We start from the raw sequence: 21,514 nt of genomic DNA, 5'->3' as shown, positions 1-21,514 counted from the left end.
CGCTCGGCCACATCGTCCGGCACGTGGCTTTGTGGCGTTGGCGGTGTCCTTTGGAGATCCCTACAGAAAGAAGTATAACTGATTTAGATCGGGAGATCTGGGTGGAAACTTAACACTTCCTCGTCGGTCTATCCACTTCTGAACAGATGTTCGCTTGTTGTCACGCGCCTACGCACTGCAAAAGCACAGGTGGTACTAAGATTACATATAAGTGCAGAAGCAACGTAGTACCGCAAAAATGTAGTTAAGGGCTAAACGCCGCCTTGTCATACCAAACAACGAAATAACTCAACAGTTTATTGTTACAAATATATTCACAAAATTCGAGGAGCTTACCCGGATCGTCCTCATTCACCGCATGAAGCAACTTGTGAATGTAGCCCTTGCACTTTGCTTACTTTAAAAATGCAGTTAACATTTGATATGCTTACATCCATTTCACGCGCAGCTTGCCGTGTAGACTCCTTTGGAGATCGCGTGAAAGCTTGTACTGCCGCGTCTATCCATCTTTCTTCAGCTACTGATGAAAGGTGGCTACACTGTGCCACTGCGCCAGAGATTGCGCCAAAGAGTACTATTAAGCCGCCTCCACAGTGCGTGTTAGAGTTCGTAGCAGTCAGTGCTTGTTGTGACATCGGAGAGGACAGTGTGTGTTGAGAACTCATAGAGTCAGTTTTGTCGAGAGCTCGTAGCAGTGTGTGCGTGGGCAGAGCTCGTGGTTGTCGTGGAGTTGGAGCAAGATGTTGTAGTAAAGAGTGTTGTTCCATGTTTTATGCAGTTATTTGATGGGAGAGATAGCAGATGTTATTGTGTGCATTTCGTCAATATATGAAGGTAAAAACTACAATGTTCTTTTATTAATTGTGTATCTGAAATAATGCGTCACTACAGGTTCAGTCAACAAAGCATCTGGCTTGTGTTCTTGTATTAGAGAGAATTTTGGTTTTCTTGTGTAATTATAGTTTTTCTAAATTTCTTTTGTCACGTCAGTATAGTTGGCATTTAAAAATTCTTATCTTGTTGGAAAAGAACCGTGCCAGATGTGGACGTTGAGTCACACTCCCACATACAGAACAGTTACTCTTGTGCTTATTGGTTTTGTAGGTTTTATAATTGCTGGGGACTTAATTAATTAATTGTGTTTACGAAAACTTTCTTACATTGTTTGCAGCAGTCAGATTGCGTAATAATACTAGTCAGGGCCAACCGTTTACGAGACACTGCGTAATCGGACAGACAGCTACAAATTAAAAACATTTTCAATCTTATAATTTAATTAATAAGCCCCCATGCACGTGGCGACCCTGCCAGGATCGTCCCTTGGATTCTTCTGATTGTGAAAATTGTAGACTGCAGTATTGTTGTAGTAATTTGTAGTTAGTAATTGTAGTCTATTTTGCATGTGTAGATTTGGTAATTGTCATTCTTCTAATGGTATTTTTTTATCAGAATTAAATTTGTTGTCTTGTCAACGGGTTTGACAATTTAGTGCAATTATTACAATTGTTCGATTGATTGTGTTTGAGGGAGTCATTGCATTTGAATGGTATTGTTGAGATAAAGAGTCACCGTGTGTAATTTTCGTACAGTGACGAATTTTTTGTATGCTTTGCAAATGATGACGCGATTGATGAAAAAGGGAAAAATGATGAATAGTGAGAATGACGAAATTGTTGACATGGCGAACTCGCCAACAGAGGAAAACAGCATGATGGATAATGAAGTGGAAAACAATTTAATAAGTCGGGAAGACAGTCCGGAACCAGTTCAAGGTTTTTCTCAATCAGAAAATTTACAGAATACGAGATTAATGACAGAAGATTCTGGAATAGTATCGAACACAGATAGCCTTATGGCTATGCAGAAGGAAGTTAGTTTTGTGGGAAATGTTAGGGGCGAAAAGAATTCTGAACAATTTAATATGGAGCAGTTGATGAGTGCTATATTAAATTTGGGAGCACGTATGGAAACACGGTTAGACTCACAGGGATCACAAATGGGAACAATGGTAACACGAATGGAAACAATGGAAACACGGATGGGAACAATGGAAACACGGTTTGGATCTGAATTAAAAACAGAGATTGGAACAATTAAAACAGAGATGGGAACTTTGGAAACACGGTTAGATTCAAGAATAGGGACATGTTTCAAAAATATGAAAGATGAATTAAAGAAAGAAATCAGGGAAGAAGTACAACCGATTCTGAATTCTCACAATAATAGATTAATTGCAGTAGAAATCAGACAAAGGGAACAGGATAGAGAACAGGAAGAAAGAGATCGCGTGATAGTACAGAATTTTTCAGAGTTAAATTTACAACGTGCAAAGGATAAGGAAGAAATATTTGAGAGAATCGAAGGATCCGTTCCAAATGACAGATTAAATAACCTAACACAACAATATAAACAGCTAGCTACCAAATGTGACAATACTGAAACCCGAGTCGCGACACTTACGGAAGACGTAAATAAACAGAAAGAACAATTTGGTGACTTATCGGAAAGAGTGGAGGAAATTTCAGATAAACTGACAAATCTTAGTTTACATGGGGACAGAGATTCGGATGATACAGCTCCATTACCATTTGCAGAAACCGAAGAATACCAGAACATAAATAAGCATGTTGAAAATCAGGGAAAATTTAATGAACGCGTGAAAAGGGAATTTGAGGCATTACGAAAGCAAGTCAAGCAGATCGAAGGGGAAATTGTAGGAAAAGATAGCAGAAGAAATTTGGAATCACAGGTAGCAGAGGGGTTTGAAGAAAATAATTTGTTTCATTTACGGGATGCAACAAGAGAGCGCCAGGCGCGCGAACTTTACAATAATCGACATTCGGACTGGGACAGACGCGGTAGGTCTTTGTCGCCACGAGGCGAAAACTTTGACTATAAACACTTTTTGACTGTCCGGAAATTTAAGATCTTCCGCAATTCTAAGAATGACATACATCCATGTGCATGGTTAGATCAATTTATGTACGCACTTCCACCAAATTGGCCACTAAGTCACAAACTGGAATTCATGTGTGGATATTTAGAAAACGAACCGGCGACGCGGATGCGTGCACTCATTAGAGATTGTAATAATCTAAATGATTTTTATCATGCATTTCTATCGGCATATTGGTCCGAAAACACACAAGACAGAGTCAAACATAGTCTGATTATGCAGCGTAATTTTAAACAGTCTGAGTTCCGCACGCCGGCAGAGTACTTTGAAGACATGATTCGAAAGAATCAGTTCTTGTCCAACCCTTATAGCCCGACTGAATTAATTCGCATTTGTTTAACTAAGCTGCCACAATCCATAAGACAAATTGCTTTGGCCGGAAGATGTAAAGACGACATTGAGACTTTTAAGACTTTGTTGCAAGAACTTGAGTATGACAACGACGACGGGACCTCTTGTAACTTTTTCAGTAACAGTAATTACAATAGATTTTCAGAGAAAAGTGATAGTGGTCGGAACGGACGTTATAGCGGTAATTTTGAGAATGACAGACGTAACAGACACGACAATAGATACCAGCCCTATGACAATAACAGACGTTCTAACAGAAATTACACAGACAACTATAACAGCGGTAATTCGTATCGGAATGATCAATCATACGGAAACAGTAATCGGTATTATCAAGACAGAAATTATTCATACAGTAATAGAAATTCTTACTACAGAAATAATCAGGGTAGTAGATACAACAATAATTTCAGAAATGACAGTCGAAATTACACAAGAAGTAGTTATGCAGACAGACAGGAAAACAGAAATTTTAATAACAGACACAACCCAGAATTTGCATCTAACAGACAGGAGGGACCTAATTGGCATCCTCCACGTGACAGAACTTCTGAGAGACAAGTGCAAATCGTTGAAATCGATCCGCGAAATAACGCGAATAATCAAAGACGTGACGCAAACAATCGACAATGACTTGTAGCTTCGGCTTCTGGCAGCAATATAGACGGTTCAGAAAGTAATGACACTACGACTTTACACTACGTACGCCTGGAAGACATGAGAGACATTTTGTTAGATGAAAAGGAAAATAATGTAGACGCATTTTTACATCCTGTTATTGAAGTATGTGTGGGTAAGAATAAGTTCACTGCAGTTTTAGATTCTGGGAGCCCATTGAATGTCATTAGTGAATCAGTTTTTCGTATATGTGAAAGAACTATTGCCTGTCCTGTGTTACCTATTTCTAAAACTACAATTCGAGGTGCTATTTCTGGAAAAAGTGTGGTGGTCAAACAACAGACCAATTTAAATTTCATTTGTCAAGGATACGAATTTTCTGCTAATTTTATTATTGTTCCATTACTCAGTACACAAATTATATTAGGTATGGAGTTTCTTAACGCACATAAGGCAATTTTGAACTTTAAAGAAGGAAGTGTAAATTTGACTGTTGCTGGAATGCCGAAATGTTTAAAATTTTTCGAGTGTTTAACAAGATCTGAGTCAGATACAAAATGTTTAAGGTTTCTTACTTCTGATGTTTTCGTTGAGCATTATGACGACAATGTGTTTATTCATGATAATGACAACAGATACAGAGACGCGATGGATGATATAATTAATAGCGAAGAATTAATTAATGAAAAGGTTAAGAAAGCTGAAGTGCCAGATGACGTTGCAAGAGAAGAGCTGCACCACATTTTGACTTCACATGCTACAGTGTTTAGTCATCACACAGGAACTATACAAGGCTTACAATATTTATTTAAAGTAAAAGAACACACACCATTTCGCGGAAAAACGTACGCTATTCCTTTGGCTTACAGAGACAAGGTTAAGAATGAACTTCAGTACATGTTAGATCAGGGCATTATTGAGCCTGCAGTCAGTCCTTATACTAGCCCATTACACGTTGTTCTAAAAAAGGATGGGTCAATTCGTTTGGTTCTGGATTCCAGACAGATAAATAACATCATCATTCCTGAAACTGACCGCCCACAAAATTTAGATGAACTTCTTCAACATTTTCATGGAATTAAAGTTTTATCCACGATTGATATGCGCGCAAGTTTTTGGCAAATAGAACTCCACCCTGATTGTAGAAAACATACTGCCTTTTTAGCTTTTGGTAACTGTTACCAATTTCGGAAATTACCGTTTGGACTTACTGTATCTTCAGCAGCATTCATTCGTAGTTTAAATGAAATTTTACCTGTTTATCTTCGTGACAACATTACTTCTTATGTTGACGACATTCTTATTGCTAAACGTTCTTGGAGTGAGCACAACAAAATTTTGGACTCATTATTACGTATCTTTGCAAAAGTTGGCATGACAGTGAACTTGGAAAAATCTGAATTTGGTCGTTCTCAGGTGAAATTTCTCGGTCACATTATTTCTACAGAAGGTATTCTTCCTGATCCAGAAAAATTAGATGCTATTCGTAATTATGCTGTACCTACTACAAAACGTGATGTTCGTAGTTTCCTTGGTGTCTGTAATTTTCTTAGACGCTTTGTTAAATTGGACGATTTGGCCACACCTCGTTTATGTGAACTATCTGGAAAGAAATCTAATTGGTGTTGGGATGAGGAAGCTCAGTCAGAATTTGAACAACTTCGTGATGCTTTAGTTGCTGCTCCACTTCTTTCACATCCGGATTTATCTAAAGAATTTTGTTTGGCGACGGACTCATCATACAAGGGCCTAGGTGCACATTTATTTCAAGAGATAGAAGAAAACGGCGTTGTAGTCCAGAAAACTATTGCATTTGGAAGTCGTGTTCTTTCTAAATCAGAAAAGAATTATTCGATTACGGAACTTGAAGCTTTGGCTGTTGTTTGGGCTTTTACAAAATTTCGCACATTTTTGTTTGGCAGACATACTAAGGTTTATACCGATCATCGAGCTCTGGAATTTCTTATGTCAACAAAATTAACTCATGGCAGATTGTCACGATGGGCGTTGTACCTACAGGAATTTGACTTTACTATTGTTTACATACAGGGTTCTTCAAATATTGTTGCTGATGCTTTATCACGTGCACCTATGGGTTTGAAACAAAGTGCTGAAGAGGACTGCAAAGAAAACAATTTTTGTTTGATGTACATTCAAGGTGTTGCGTTTGAGAACTTTATTTCGTCTTCGCTCCAGGACATCGCTAAGGAGCAAAATAAGGATCTAATCTGGAAGGACATTAAGGAGAAGTGGAGGAGAAAGGAAAGCGTAGCGATTAGACAGCATTATTTAGTTCGCAATGACATTCTTTTTAAACGAAAATCGGTCGACAACTCCGTTTGGTTAGTTTGTATTCCTGATGAGTGGGTCAATAAATTGATTTGGTATACGCATTTCAGTTATGCACACTTTGGTCCCAGAAAATGCTTTCATAAATTACGAGAAAATTGTTACTTCAGTAATATGGAAAAACGTATTCGATCTGTTCTGGCCAAATGTAAATTATGTCAAATGGCTAAGCCTCCAACGATTTCTCACAGAGCACCGTTGTTTCCCGTCATTCCAGCGAAATTAAAGGAGATGGCTGCAGTCGATTTGTTTGGTCCAGTGGTTCGATCTACTAACGGTTTTGCGTACATTTTCGTAGCAGTGGAATTGACATCAAAATATGTGTGTTTTACACCTTTACGCAAAGCAACAGCTCGTTCAGTATCTAATGCTTTCATCAAACATTTTCTTAAAGAAGTTGGTCATGTTGATAAGGTTATATCAGATAATGGATCACAGTTTCGTTCTAAAATTTGGCTTCGTACTCTACAGCGTCGTAAAATTAAACCAATTTTCATTTCACTTTTTCACCCTCAATCTAACGCTTCAGAGAGATGGATGAAGGAAATCAATAAATTGTGCCGTCTTTATTGTCATCAGAATCACAGAACTTGGGATCAGTATCTTCATATTTTTCAAAACATTCTGAATGAACTTCCTAATGACTCAACTTCTTTACCGCCTCTATTGATATTAAAAAATAAAGTACCAACAAATCGCATTTCTGAAATCGTTCCTTTTCCGCCTTCACGGAAACTGCGGCATTCTGAAGTTGTCAACCTGGCTCTACGAAATATTGCGTCTGCGGCTGCAAGAAGAGAGAAATCAGCTAAACGTCCTGGTCGTTCAAAATTCTTGTCAGTTGGTCAAAAGGTATTAATTAAGTCCCACCGTTTGTCTCACAAAGGAAAAGGCTTGTGTCGCAAATTTTTTCTGCTTTATAACGGTCCATATAGAATTCGCAAAATTATTCATGATAACACTGTCGAAGTAGAAACTCTTAAATCTCGACGCTCTAAGGGAATACATCATATATCTAACGTAAAATTTTTTGTGGAATAACATACTTTAGAGAAACTAACAGCTACATGTAAACATGCGGAGAGTACAAGGATACCGCGCTGTGTTTTGGCGGCGGCACATACTCAAAGCAACAGTCAAGTCTGCGCGCCGCACAAGGCAGTCGTTGACCGCGAACAATAGCTTCCTACGTCACGCGCCCACAGCTGATCGAGCGCTCAGTGCGAATGCACTGACAGCCGTAAACAAACACACAGTCTAATTTCTCCGATTAAATTCAGTATAAAGCTATAAGGACTTGTTGAATTGTGTTATTAACATTCAGTATTTTTCAGGATACGGTTCTATAAAATATTTAAGAACTTCAGGTAAATTCTGTGTGTCTCCGACGTTAAGAGAACTTGCTATCGAGAAATTTTCAGAAAGAATGTAATTTCCAAGAAGAAACTAATAAACTAAAAAGGTAACTATTAATTGAGTTCATTTTTCAGGTAACATATTTCCACTTAGGTACGTACTTTAGACGTAATTTGCTGCTCGCGATTACGTGATTCATACTTTGTGCTAATTTCATGTTCTATGGATTTACTTGTGAAGCGACGTGCTTGTATACATTTACTGATTTTGACAATTATTGATTAACAAACTGGGTTGTGACTTGTATATATTATGCATCGCTTGGCTGCTATGCTTTTTCACTGATGTCATATTTTCTTTAATTATGTGCCTGCTGTGCTTATTTATTTAAATTATAATTGTAACCTGATTTATTGTGCTGATGTGTTTAGGTATGTAAGTTATACTTTGTGATTTATCTGCTTGCGCCTTCATGTTTACTTATTAAGATTACATATGAACATTTAATTGCTTATGCTGACATGATGCTAATGACTTGTTTATTACGTAAGATATATGTTTACTGCTATGCGTATGGATTACATATTTACACATTTCTGTTTTGTTGCCATAACTGCTCTTTAATTTGATGTATAGAAATGCTGATATACTGTGTATAAACATAGAGTTTAGGTCACACTATTGGATTAATTATAGATTGTTCGCTTGGGAGAGCCTCGTTGTAGGATTTGAGCTGCATCCACTTGTTGACATTGTGTTCTCTACTGGTATATTTACTTGCTATTACTTGTTTTGCTTACGCTCAGTGCCTTATATTTTTAAGATAAGAAAATTAACTGCTATAATTCGACGAACGACATTAGTACAAGAAAGTCATAGAAGTCACATGAGCTGAGGTTTTATGGAAGCTGTATAAATTTATGCTAATAGGAAGGAGGCTAACGACATGACAGACCGAAACTAGGTTTAGACCATTAACAATTATTACACTGCATTTTTCGTGAGCAATTGAAATAGGAAGTGACACTTGACACAAGAAATACTCCACATGTTTGCTTCTGCTATGATTCTTGAAGTGGTGTACACACTGTGAAATATTATGATTATTCACACTCCGTAATCGTACTTAATTACTGAGAGTTATTCGAACTAAGTCTGTTAGAGGTCATGTATGCATTTCTTTGTTTATAATTTATAATGAGTAGAAAATTTGGGTCAGATGGATTACACAGAGGTTGTGTGTTGACAATGTGTCTTCGGATTGTATGGGATGCTGAATTGAAGTTGCATTAGGATTTTATCTGTACTTGTTCAAGGAGACTGACTAGAGGAAAGAGTTGTTATGGAAGTGAAATGATATTGGTGCTGAGGTTTATATTTATCGACGTATTATTGAGGTATAGAGATTATATGAAGTTGATGATTATTGGAGTTTTTGTGGACAAGAGGTAAGGTAAATGAGATTGATGATAAGACGTATTGAAGAGGTATTAGTGACGTATTGAGATTATGTGATGCTGATGATTATTGGAGTTTTGGTGGATAAGAGGTAAAGTAAGTGAGGAGCATATTTTTGTTGTTGGTCTTATGGAACAAGGAGGATGAAGAAAGCAGACTAGAACACTAAAATAGAAGGAAGATAGTCTATACACACACTTTGTTAAATCACTAAGCAGTATATACTTTTTTTTGAAGAGAGGAAGTAATTTGCATATCTTGGCTCACTGACAGTTGTTCAGCAACAGTACATTTTGATCTGGCTTGGCAAACATTGGTCTTGACATGATGACTATGACGTTGACTAACTATTATTGACTATTATACATTGCTGCCAGTACTACTTGATACACATGATGAACATCAGATTTAGACAGAATTTCATTTACACAATTAACACTATTCAATTACACAGTAGTACTTAATGTGGATGAGAGATGAGTGAGTGTGTTCTGTGTGTTTTCCTTTCCTAATCCTACCCACCTATCTCCTAAATATTATTTTATTTGTTTGTAGTGGCTTGCACTGACACCCATAAATATTATAGGTTTACTGGTATTTGTGTATTGTAATAGTTAATAGGATAATTATCTGATATCATTTGTGTATTTGTTATGATTTGTATCTTACTGTAAAAGCATTTGTATGTGCATTCAAACTATTGTTCATGCCTGAACTGTCTGATTAGTGAAGATAAATATTCTGAACTGTTACCTGCACTTTTCAACATGATGTGTGACATTTGCTCGTGTTTAATTTCTGCTGATGAACTGTGTGATCAGTGATTAAAAAAAAATCATGGACTGTTACCTGTACCTTTTCTACATGATTGGTACCACTAGGACATGTTTAATTTCTGCTCATAAACTCTGATGAACAGTGTGATCAGTGCTAGTGAATTTTATCGAACTGCTTCTACTGAAATGATGTTCACTTTTTGCTGTCTGCACCTACTCAACATTGCTGGGTGCCACTGACAGACTCCTTCTACTGAAAAGATGTCCCCTGTTGCTGTGTGCACCTGATCAACATTGCTAGATGCAACTGATGAACTGTTTTTACTGAAATGAAGTCACTGGTTGCTGTCTGCACCAACTCAACATTGCTGGGTGCCACTGACAGACTGCGTCTACTGAAGAGATGTCCCCTGTTGCTGTGTGCACCTGATCAACATTGCTGATGCCACTGATGGACTGCTTCTACTGAAATGATGTCACGTGTTGGTGTCTGCACCTGCTTAACATTGCTGGGTGCCACTGATGAACTGCTTCTACTGAATTAATGTGACTTGTTGCTGGGTGTACCTGCTAAACTTTACTGGGTGCAACTGATGGACTGCTTCTACTGAAATGATGTCACTTGTTGGTGTCTGCACTTGCTCTCAACATTGCTGGGTGCAACTGATGGACTGCTTCTACTGAAATAATGTCACTTGTTGGTGTCTGCACCTACTCAACGTTGCTGGGCGCAACTGATGGACTGTTTTTACTGAAATGATGTCACTTGTTGGTGTCTGCACCTGCTCTCAACATTGCTGGGTGCAACTGATGGACTACTCCTACTGAAATGATATCACTTGTTGGTGTCTGCACCTACTCTCAACATTGCTGGGTGCAACTGATGATCTGTTTCTACTGAAATGAAGTCACTTGTTGCTGTCTGCACCTACTCAACATTGCTGGGTGCCTCTGATGGATTGCTTCTACTGAACTAATGTGACTTGTTGCTGGGTGTACCTGCTAAACTTTACTGGGTGCCACTGATGGACTGCTTTTACTGAAAAGATGTTACCTGTTGGTGTTTTTTCTGTATAAACTAGTCATTGAAAGCATTTTATGTGAACATTTGTATAAACTGATTTTTTGTATATTGTGTAAACTATTATGTAAAGCCACATGCATGAAAAGAAGTTGTATTGCTTACTGTATTTCATATATTAGGTTAGTGAAAGGTCAGTGCAAAGCCAAAATTTTAACTAATTATGTGATGTTTAGGTATTAATATTATCTTTTATTTTTGTCTGTATTTTTCTGGACGAATTTGGTGGTATTTTCACCACCAATGCTGGCAAAAATACCATCAAATTCTGGCCTGTGGAGGAGGGGCATATGAAAGGTGGCTACACTGTGCCACTGCGCCAGAGATTGCGCCAAAGAGTACTATTAAGCCGCCTCCACAGTGCGTGTTAGAGTTCGTAGCAGTCAGTGCTTGTTGTGACATCGGAGAGGACAGTGTGTGTTGAGAACTCATAGAGTCAGTTTTGTCGAGAGCTCGTAGCAGTGTGTGCGTGGGCAGAGCTCGTGGTTGTCGTGGAGTTGGAGCAAGATGTTGTAGTAAAGAGTGTTGTTCCATGTTTAATGCAGTTATTTGATGGGAGAGATAGCAGATGTTATTGTGTGCATTTCGTCAATATATGAAGGTAAAAACTACAATGTTCTTTTATTAATTGTGTATCTGAAATAATGCGTCACTACAGGTTCAGTCAACAAAGCATCTGGCTTGTGTTCTTGTATTAGAGAGAATTTTGGTTTTCTTGCGTAATTATAGTTTTTCTAAATTTCTTTTGTCACGTCAGTATAGTTGGCATTTAAAAATTCTTATCTTGTTGGAAAAGAACCGTGCCAGATGTGGACGTTGAGTCACACTCCCACATACAGAACAGTTACTCTTGTGCTTATTGGTTTTGTAGGTTTTATAATTGCTGGGGACTTAATTAATTAATTGTGTTTACGAAAACTTTCTTACATTGTTTGCAACAGTCAGATTGCGTAATAATACTAGTCAGGGCCAACCGTTTACGAGACACTGCGTAATCGGACAGACAGCTACAAATTAAAAACATTTTCAATCTTATAATTTAATTAATAAGCCCCCGTGCACTGATTTTTTCGTGCCAAACCGTACCGTCTTCGGTCCACGTACACTTCCTCTCAAATTTGTCCCGCAATTTCGTTGTTGTTAAACGTGACGGTAGCGCAGTATCAAACTCTGTCCGCCACCGCCTCTGCTCTCCTTTAATGTTTTCACATTTCCAGTAACACTCTGAAATCCACTTTCTATGCACCGTGGACAAGTTTCCACTCAATTTGTTATTCAAGTGCTGTCAGTGGCAACTGAAAACAGGTGGATGGCTACACACACTAGTAATGAGGGCATCATATAATAACAGCTAGATCAAGTTATCGTTAACACCTCCTTAGTTATTTAAGTTCAAATGCTGTAAACCCATTAGTTGGACCTACTGTATATTACTAAGCGACTATCTCGTCAGCCGAGGTATCCGCATTCCGAGTAATTATTGACCGAATTTTAAAATTTAAACTGCTGTTGTAATCTGCTCATGTCCGCCCCCGGTGGCTGAGTGGTCAGCGTGACAGACTGTTAATCCTAAGGGCCGGGGTTCGATTCCCAGCTGGGTCGGAGATTTTCTCCGCTCAGGGACTGGGTGTTGTGTTGTCCTAATCATCATCATTTCATCCCCATCGACGCGCAGGTCGCCGAAGTGGCGTCAAATCGAAAGACCTGCACCAGGCGAACGGTCTACCCGACGGGAGGCCCTATCCACACGACATTTCATTTCATTTCATCTGCTCATCAAAAGGTATAGACTTCTGACAAACGTCTGACGCAATAAGATAATTATTACAGAGGGGAACTGTGTGTCTGTCTGGAAGCAACGTAACTGACGCACATAAAAGTATTTCATGCAGCAAGTTAGCCAAAATTAGTGTTTGGTATTTTCTGTACCGTAAGACCCTAAGGAAAATATTTATAGGATAATAATTTATTTACATACTTTATAACATGAAATGAAACAAAAATATGGTACTTTTACAAGATTTTTTATTTCTTAGGTACAGTACTATGTATTACTGAGATGATGTCTCCCAGTCTTGTTCATCTGAACAGTCAGTTTCTATCGGGAACTCCTCTACACCATCATTTTCCGCTTGAGAGACCTGCCTAACCCAGCCTTCTCTTGAGAACATTAAATGTAATGTTGCTTTTAAGAAAGGTTTGTTCGTTTTCCTTGGGTTCGGTCTCACACCTGTTAAGTAGTCTGTTTATGTCAGATTCCATTCTCCTCGTGAGAATTTCAAGTCATACGTTTGCCTGTACGAAAGTGCTTATTGCGGGCTTCGGCTGCTACTTCTGATAAACTGCCTACGGGGAAGGGGCCATGTTCAGTGACAGTTGGGCCATGTGCAAAGAGGGCCATAGGATGCCATGAATACAAATCGACGTACAGTCTTGCTGTTTCAACTGTATAAATAGAAAACTTGTGCATGACTGTCTTATGTCCACTGGAAATACTTCTAGAACAACTCTGAGTCAATAGATGAGTTGCAGATCTACATGTGTTATTTCTGTCGATGTTTCAGGATCTGTAAAAACTTCTAATGTTATTCCATCATTTCTTTTTCCTCAGCATTGTATGGGAACACCTACATATAATTAATCTCATCGATTCCTTAACATTTCTTATGTGACTTCCTTCCTCTCTTGAACAAGTTTCTTTTCCTATTTTGAACGAATTTGCGTCTTGATGTTTATTTTGTATGAAAAACGCAACAGATATTCGAAAAATCTAATTCGAGCGTGGAGTATAGGGAGTCCGAACCGAGGAGCTTCTGTATTTACTACTTTTGTTTCTCACAATTCATTGAAGTCTTTTGAGGTAGCCTTGCAAATGTAGCATCTCATTCCCGATGCTGTCTCTCTTGCTGCATTGCAGACCCTTGAATCTATCACATTCCATCGGCAATGTGTTAGTTACGGATAAATCATCCTCTGTTCCTGCAATTTTTGTTTTTTGTAATGTTTCAATTTGTCTGTTGATATAATCAATTCCTTAATTAGTAACTTAAGCTATTCATGAATAAATCTGGTACGTTTTGTTACAATGGAGAGAAGCTGATGGTGTAGGATTTTTCCAACCAAGGTTTTTATCCGTGAGACTAACAAGTTGGAGAGGCACTAATGATGACTGAAATATTTTCGCATCAAAACCAAGGGTTTAAAACAAAAATTAAACTTAATTTGATCTGAAGCATCACAAGCATGTTGTTGTTGTTATCTTCAGTCCTGAGACTGGTTTGATGCAGCTCTCCATGCTACTCTATCCTGTGCAAGCTTCTTCATCTCCCAGTACTTACTGCAACCTACATCCTTCTGAAACTGCTTAGTGTATTCATCTCTTGGTCTCCCTCTACAATTTTTACCCTCCACGCTGCCCTCCGAGACTAAATTGGTGATCCCTTTATGCCTCAGAACATGTCCTACCAACCGATCCCTTCTTCTAGTCAAGTTGTGCCACAAACTTCTCTTCTCTCCAATCCTATTCAATACTTCCTCATTAGTTATGTGAACTACGCATCTAATCTTCAGCATTCTTCGGTAGCACCACGTTTCAAAAGCTTCTTTCTCTTCTTGTCTAAACTATTTATCGTCCATGTTTCACTTCCATAAATGGCTACACTCCATACAAATACTTTCAAAAATGACTTCCTGACACTTAAATCTATACTCGATGTTAACAAATTTCTCTTCTTCAGAAACGATTTCCTTGCCATTGCCAGTCTACATTTTATATCCTCTCTACTTCGACCGTCATCAGTTATTTTGCTCCCCAAATAGCAAAACCCGACTTAATTCGACTACATTCCATTATCCTCGTTTTGCTTTTGTTGATGTTCATCTTATATCCTCCTTTCAAGGCACTATCTATTCCGTTCAACTGCTCTTCCAAGTCCTTTGCTGTCTCTGACAGAATTACAATGTCATCGGTGGACCTCAAAGTTTTTATTTCTTCTCCATGGATTTTAATACCTACTCCGAATTTTTCTTTTGTTTCCTTCACTGCTTGCTTAATATACAGATTGAATAACATCGGGGAGAGACTACAACCCTGTCTCACTCCGTTCCCAACCACTGCTTCCCTTTCATGTCCCTCGACGCTTATAACTGCCATCTGGTTTTTGTACAATTTGTAAATAGCCTTTCGCTCCCTGCCACCTTCAAAATTTGAAAGAGAGTATTCCAGTCAACATTGTCAAAAGCTTTCTCTAAGTCTACAAATGCTAGAAACGTAGGTTTGCCCTTCCTTACTCTAGCTTGTAAGATAAGTCGTACGGTCAGTATTGCCTCACGTGTTCCAACATTTCTACGGAATCCAAGCTGATCTTCCCCGAGGTCGACTTCTAGTAGTTTTTCCATTCGTCTGTAAAGAATTCGCGTTAGAATTTTGCAGCTGTGACTTATTAAACTGATAGTTCGGTAATTTACACATCTGTCAACACTTGCTTTCTTTGGGATTGGAATTATTATTTTCTTTTTGAAGTCTGAGGGTATTTCGCCTGTTTCATACATCTTGCTCACCAAATGGTATTGTTAGGACTGGCTCTCCCAAGGCCGTCAGTAGTTCTAATGGAATATTGTCTACTCCCGGGGCCTTGTTTCGACTTATGTCCTTCAGTGCTCTGTTAAACTCTTCACGCAGTATCGTATCTCCCATTTCATCGTCATCTACATCCTCTTCCATTTCGATAATATTGTCCTCAAGTACATCGCCCTTGCATAGACCCTCTATATCCTCCTTCCACCTTTCGGCTTTCCCTTCTTTGCTTAGAACTGGGTTTCCATCTGAGCTTTTGATGTTCATGCAAGTGGTTTTCTTTCCTCCAATGGTCTCATTAGTTTTCTTGTAGGCAGTATCTATCTTACCCCTAGTGAGATAAGCCTCTACATCCTTACATTTGTCCTCTAGCCATCCCTGCTTAGGCGTTTTGCACTTCCTGTCGATCTCATTTTTGAGACGTTTGTATTCCTTTTTGCCTGCTTCTTTTACTGCATTTTTATATTTTCTCCTTTCATCAATTAAATTCAATATTTCTTCTGTTACCCAAGGATTTCTACTAGCCCTCGTCTTTTTACCTACTTGATCCTCTGCTGCCTTTACTACTTCATCCCTCAGAGCTACCCATTCTTCTTCTACTGTATTTCTGTCCCCCATTCCTGTCAATTGTTCCCTCATGCTCTCCCTGAAACTCTGTACAACCTCTGGTTTAGTCAGTTTATCCCTGTCCCATCTGCTTAAATTCCCACCTCTTTGCAGTTTCTTCAGTTTTAATCTACAGATCATAACCAATAGATTGTGGTCAGAGTCCACATCTGCCCCTGGAAACGTCTCACAATTTAGAACCTTGTTCCTAAATCTCTTTCTTACCCTTGTATAATCTATCTGAAACCTGTCAGTATCTCCACGCTTCTTCCATGTATACACCCTTCTTTTATGATTCTTGAACCAAGTGTTAGCTATGATTAAGTTGTGCTCTGTGCAAAATTCTACCAGGCGGCTTCCTCTTTCATTTCTTAGCCTCAATCCATATTCACCTACTACGTTTCCTTCTCCCCCTTTTCCTACTACCGAATTCCATTCACCCATGACTATTAAATTTTCGTCACCCTTCACTATCTGAATAATTTCTTTTATTTCATCATACATTTCTTCAATTTCTTCTTTATCTGCAGAGCTAGTTGGCATGTAAACTGGTACTACTGTAGTAGGCGTGGGCCTCGAATCTATCTTTGCCACAATAATGCGTTCACTATGCTGTTTATAGTAGCTTACCCGCATTCCTGTTTTCCTATTCATTATTAAACCTACTCTGCATTACCCCTATATGATTTTGTGTTTATAACCCTGCAGTCACCTGACCAGAAGTCTTGTTCCTCCTGCCACCGAACTTCACTAATTCCCACTATATCTAACAAGCACATTTATAGATAAATTCCAATGCATTTAGCTCATCATTTGGAAGATCATTTAAAACCTCTTCAAAATAATTAATCGCTCACACGTGCGATTAAGGAAACCTTCAAATTGAATCTTCGCTCCTGTGGCAGTCACCTGATAGGATTCAGTCATATGCTAGGACTGCTTCTTAGCCTCTTGAAAGGATAATGTAACAGGGACAGACTTTCTTATCAGCTGTTCGGATTGTTCGAATTATTTCGTATTGTTTCCTTGTTAGCGGGGCTTCCAAAAATATTGACAAATCTTGGATATGCGAAAGTCGTTTTTTTGCTTTTAACTATCTACGATTCCTATCGAATGCTTGTCTGTACTTAGCTCCTCGTGTATGAGATGAAACAATACATTTATCAACTTTGGAACCATCAACATTTCCATATTCTAGGAGCTTCATTTGACTGGCATACGTTAATTCTGTGGCTCCAAACCTGTTCCTCAGTAGCAGCGTCTTACGCCTTTTATTGCGTTCGCTTAACTCTACGAACGACTTTGACGGCCTACCAACTCGAGTTTTGCTATACGAAATTTTTATGGTACTATCAAGTCAGTTATAGTTTCTTTTATGAAGGTACTTTCAACTTTGTATGACGCTAGCCCCGTTTCTTTAATTGTGACTTTGTATAAGACAGTTTATGTTTAAAACCTTTTCTTCATCAGGGTTGTTAGTATCTGATAATGTACACTTTTCCGTAAAGTCCAGTGTTTTTAGAAACTCTTTTTCAGAACATCTCTTCATAAGAGCATAGAGGTCGTTTCTTGTCATAATATTTACTTTCAAGGACCTAGGATGAAAACAAAATAGTTTCAGAACTCATTTCAAAATGGTTCAAATGGTTCTGAGCACTATGCGACTTAACTTCTGAGGTCATCAGTCGCCTAGAACTTAGAACTAATTAAACCTAACTAACCTAAGGACATCACACACATCCATGCCCGAGGCAGGATTCGAACCTGCGACCGTAGCGGCCGCTCGGCTCCAGACTGTAGCGCCCAGAACCGCACGGCCACTCCGGCCGGCTGAACTCATTTCGAAGATGACATGTTTTATAGCTGACCACTCATTAACGTAAAACAGTCGTACAAAATAGTACTGTGGTATTCAGCGTCTACTTTTTTTAAATTTCCAATAGAGGAACGATCATTCTATCACACTGCAGTAACAAATATGCGGGGAAACACAACGAACTATAATAGAAAGAACGGTTACTAAAAAAAGTAATAAATAATATGAATTAAAAAATTGTAAATAACGGTATACACACGGATCTTGGGAGCACATATTGCTTTTCACCACTCTTGATATGAAAGCACACTTTAACACATTCATAAACGCTGAGTGAATTCTAGCAAGTAGAGAAGTTTAAGACGCACTGCAAGCGAGATGTAAGTACTCTACAGCGGACGGTGCACAATGAACAAATAACACACTGCCTCAGCAGTGCCCATCTATCAGACTATAGCAGGAAGTTACGCATTCCCAAAATTACTTGCATTTGAAAAGATGACTTTTGGCTAGCTTTTAGATCGGAATATCCCTATCTGCGTCGGCGCGCATGTGACCGGACTTTATTTGTTTACCATTTGAAACTGAGGTCACTTAGTGTCTTCTAACAAACCTGCATTTTATTTGACTTGTTTTGACTTGTGTTTACAAAATGTGCTGTTGAGTGAAAAGTTTATGTATGTACGCAACCATGTTTAGTCATACTGTGCTTCAAAAACCATAAATCCACCACTGGAAACAGTAAGATATTTTTCGATTTGTATTAGTTTTGTAAACTGTGCTCGCTTTGTAATATATCATTATAATCTCACCAGAGCCAGAATTAACCTGAACCCTGAAAAATAATAGATGTAGATTGTCAAGGCACCTGATGATGAGCCCACAGGGCTCGAACTGCATCAGGTATGAATCACGATCGTTTATTTTATGAAAGAAATTCAGTAACGGAAGAAACATTGACAGAAATGAATAAAATTAAGAAAAGAAATACTTTACCGCTGATTAGATTTTCGTTGTTCGTGCCGTAAAACTTCATCATCAGATGGCTAAAAATGTTTCAAATGGCTCTGAGCACTATGCGACTTAACTTCTGAGGTCATCAGTCGCCTAGAACTTAGAACTAATTAAACCTAACGAACCTACGGATATCACATACATCCATGCCCGAGGCAGGATTCGAACCTGCGACCGTAGTGGTCGCTCGGCTCCAGACTGTAGCGCCTAGAACCGCATGGCCACCCCGGCCGGCCACCATCAGATATTAAGTTTTGATTCATTAATTCTTTACTAGTGATTCAACATACTTCGCTGGCAGTATTCCCATTTACTACTCAATGCACCTGCAAAATTATATCATTGTACGACAATATAGGGCAGGAGACATAACATCATTATCATTGAGATAATGGATTTCAGGGTGATGGCTTGTTCCTCGACTTCACGAAGACTGGCCTTCGAGAGCGAGTTCGAAAATTTTCGCGCGGTCTGAGAGACCACACCTCGTGAATTAAGGTTTACAAATGACGAGGCACATCTGATTTACAACATGTTCGAATACTGAAGCCATAGACGAACCGTCATACGCGCATAATCAGCTTAGCTTCGTCTCGGACATATTTAAAATATCTTCTGAACTAAGCCACATTGCCGGCGGACTCATACTATTAACGGCGCTCCTATTCATGACAAACTGCAGTACAGTAGCCACAAATATGTCTATGACATAGGCACGTTATATGTCGCTACTGCAAACTTATTCATACTCCTTAATTTTACAGTTCTACATATTGCAGTAAAATGAAAAGTATTATAGGTGGAATACATAGTGAGGTGTATAAATTATTATTGTAATAAAATGTAACCTATGAAAACACGAATAAATTTAAATTTTAAAACTGTTAAAAAGGAAACTTTTGCCAAGAATTGTATAGACAAGAACAACTCACGTAGCTAACAAAATTATATGATTGATAAAATAGCTAAGGAAAAAAAGCGAAATAGATAAAATAAAAGAATGGAGTATGCAATCAACGCCGTCCAAGTAGGCGCCAGAATGCAGCGTATGTGAGAAGCAGTCCGAGGAACTTAACCGTAACCAGTGGTCTAAGGATCATTGACGAAAAAAAAGAAACTTATTCTATACTTCCTGGTTCGCCGTTTTCATCCGCGACTATTTTGCAGCCTGTGACAGTTATAAAGACTCATTACTCAGTACGTTTACATGCTACACATCTTCCGAAAGACGAAAACCGAACTTCGGAAACCGTTTTTCGCCGTCGCGCTTACGTGTTAAGCTCTGAAGCGGATTTGCTAGTCCAGTTAAATATGGCGTCTGGAAAACAGCTGATCCAGTTTGTGATTTAGTTATCAATATCGTTATTTCTCTTCACTTTAATTAGAGGTAAGCAGCTTCATGCTCAGTCTAATATTTCTGCTTATTTACTGCACAGTTAATCCATATTAACCGAATATTCCGAAAATAGGACATAACTTGACAACGCAAACACGGTTCGAAAGCGGCTGCGTTTAAATGTGAGAGAAAATTGATTGCGGAATTGGAAAATAGGGAACTAGAAGTGGATTTCCGGAATCAGTTTTGAAGTGTTTACATGACCATCCAGAACCGGTATTAGGAACTCGGTTTACGAAACTCGGTTTTGGGAGCCCCATTGAAACATGGAGACTGTAAGAGTCTATAATCGCAAAAATATCTCTGGAAGCAGTCAAATGCGTAAAATCCCTGGAAGTATTAATATGGGGCAATTTAAACTGGTACCAGTACAAAAAACTAATACCAAACTGAGATTAATTGGAAGAATCCTCAGGAAGTGTAGTACCTTACAAAATTCTCTTTCGACCAATACATGAATACTGTTTGTCAGTCTGAAATCCGTATCAGATAGGACTGATACAGAAAACAGAGATCCGATGAAGAGCAGCGGTATTTCGTTTTAGGTTTATTTAGTATCACGAAGAGGCTAAGCCAAGTCCAATGGCAGGCGTTGCAAGAGACGCGTTCTGCATCACGGTATGGTTTACTGTTTAAGTTCCGAGAGCGTATGTTTCTAGAAGAATCAGCCAATATACTCCTTCCTCCAAAGCAGACGTCGCTAAATGACCGCGGAAAAAAAATGGCTCTGAGCACTATGGGACTCAACTGCTGAGGTCATTAGTACCCTAGAACTTAGAACTAGTTAAACCTAACTAACCTAAGGACATCACAAACATCCATGCCCGAGGCAGGATTCGAACTTGCGACCGTAGCGGTCTTGCGGTTCCAGACTGCAGCGCCTTTAACCGCACGGCCACTTCGGCCGGCTAAATGACCGCGGAGATAACAGTAGAAAGATTCCAGGTCACATGGATGCTTACCGACAGTCATTGTTCCCGAAAATGTGAACCCGGCTGCCGCCATCTTGGAAGTCGGGAGTACCCACGACATACTCCTGATGAGGAAGTACAAATATTGAAGGCGGCCGAAGTGGCCGTGCGGTTAAAGGCGCTGCAGTCTGGAACCGCAAGACCGCCGCGGTCGCAGGTTCGAATCCTGCCTCGGGCATGGATGTTTGTG

Source organism: Schistocerca piceifrons, chromosome 2 (genome assembly GCF_021461385.2).
Source record: "Schistocerca piceifrons isolate TAMUIC-IGC-003096 chromosome 2, iqSchPice1.1, whole genome shotgun sequence".
NCBI classification, from domain to species: domain Eukaryota; kingdom Metazoa; phylum Arthropoda; class Insecta; order Orthoptera; family Acrididae; genus Schistocerca; species Schistocerca piceifrons.
The sequence above is the reverse complement of the archived record's forward strand: the minus strand, read 5'-3'. Positions refer to the sequence as shown.